The sequence below is a fragment of the Ctenocephalides felis genome, unplaced genomic scaffold (genome assembly GCF_003426905.1).
Source record: "Ctenocephalides felis isolate EL2017-DRISC unplaced genomic scaffold, ASM342690v1 CF-g0.4_SCAFFOLD_02224, whole genome shotgun sequence".
Taxonomy (NCBI): Eukaryota; Metazoa; Arthropoda; class Insecta; order Siphonaptera; family Pulicidae; genus Ctenocephalides; species Ctenocephalides felis.
Genome location: NW_020538378.1, coordinates 21,881 through 23,976, shown reverse-complemented (window position 1 = coordinate 23,976; position 2,096 = coordinate 21,881).

The window sequence follows — 2,096 nt, the reverse complement described above, 5'->3', positions numbered from 1 at the left end:
CTTAAAAACTTAGTTACCGTTTTTGACACTTTTTGCCCCGTATCTTCGGAACGGTTAGACCTGCTTTCGCCAAAAACTAATCAGCACGTCTTCCCATCAATACGGATCGAATGTTTTTTGAATTATTCAAATTGGTTGATCGTCGACGAAAAATTGTATACACACACACACACACACATACATCAATTTTTTCTAAGGTATGCCAAAATATTCAGAAACCTTTGAAACGTAAAGATATATAAAAAAATTCATTTTTGATTTTTTGCGATTACTATAGACCACCAATGCAGAGACGAAGAACTTCTGGCAATAGTAAGTATAATTTTTCTTCTATTTTAAATATTACTTATATTACTATGTGATACATTCTGCATTTTATTATTTTAAGATGAATTAAATCACCTCGTAAACTCAATGGAATACGTATTGAAAAGACAAACAGAGTCTCTTACTAACATGATGGAGAAACAGACAGAGGCGCTGCAATGCATAGCCGATCAATTGAAAATTCTCAATAATACATTAAAAAATAAATTTAACAGCCAATAAATTTTGTTTTCTATTCCTTTATATATATATATATATATATATATATATATATATATATATATATATATATATATTTATTTATTTATTTATTTGAAATAATTACATTTATGTAGCTATAAAAATACAATCTTTTTTTTTAAAGTTAATATTATGGTATTTAAAATATCTTCTGGCATAAGAATTTCATATGTTATATGCCATATTATCTGCCTCATTGTATACTTCTGAAATATTTAAATCAATTAATTTTAACTACACATTTGAAATAGAATTATTTGGTATCTAACCGTTTCCAAAATCATCACTATATTCCGTCAGTTCTTCATCCAGAGGAATATTATTTACTCTGCATATATTATGCAGAGTAAATACTGCATACACAATTTTCCTGCCACATCAGGTGTATAATGCAGTGTCCTGTGACGATGCAAACGTCGAAAACGACTTTTAACAACACCAAATGTTCTCTCTATTACATTGCGAGTCTTTTTGTGGAACTTATTGTATTTCTCCTGGGTAGAGCCTACTGGTGTCCTATATGGTGTGAGTAGGCAATGTTCCAAAGGGTAACCTGAATCTCCTGCAAATGTACAACTAATATATATTTTTTTCCTTATTTGATTTGCGATATTAAATATATTCTTGAATTGCCCAATAAATATGTCCCATCATCAGCATTATGAGTTAGCAGGGCTCTGACTGTCGAAACCTTCCAAATGGCTGCATCATGAGTGGAGCCAGGATATCTGCTGCTCGCAAACAATATCCGTTCATCGGCATCACATATCTAATATTATTTATTATCATGTTAGTCTTCAAAATTCTTAAGCAAAATAAAATAATACTTACTACTTCAATATTAATTGAGTAATAGCCCTTCCTATTCATATAAATAGTAGCTGGTGCCACGGGGTGCTATGCACCCAATAATGCCAGGCATGCCAAACTTCGTATAAAATCTGTTAAATAGCAACATATTACAGACCATGTTCAATGTACACGAAGTGGTGTAACATATACCTCTTTTTATTTTCATCTCTTTCTGATGAGGTTTTAGGAAAATTCACGTACTTTGGTGTAGCATGCTTTATAATTAAATCAGTCACTGTTTTAATGCAGCGACTGACTGAAGGCTGGCTCATAGAATTTAAATGGCAATTGCCTACATCAGTCTGATATGAGCCATGACCAAAAAAATGAATCGCTGCAAGTACCTATAATGAAATTTCAGTTATTAGTATTTCAAAAAAATTAATTCATTTTAATTTCCAATACCTGCAAATAAAAGGGATACTCCATGATGCTGTATGAGTCTCCGCATGTGGTTCCAACAGTTCTATTGAATCTTTCATAACATTTTTCGTTAATCGAAATTTTTTATAAAAATTTCATCACTCACTTCCCATACATTATCTGCATCTCTGAGATACCTAAGGGCGTATCTTTGCCTGTATCTAAAATGTTGTGGCATTTAATAATTTTAATACTTTTGAGTAATACATTCATTACAATAACAGTATGAATTATATTAAAATTCAAACATACCT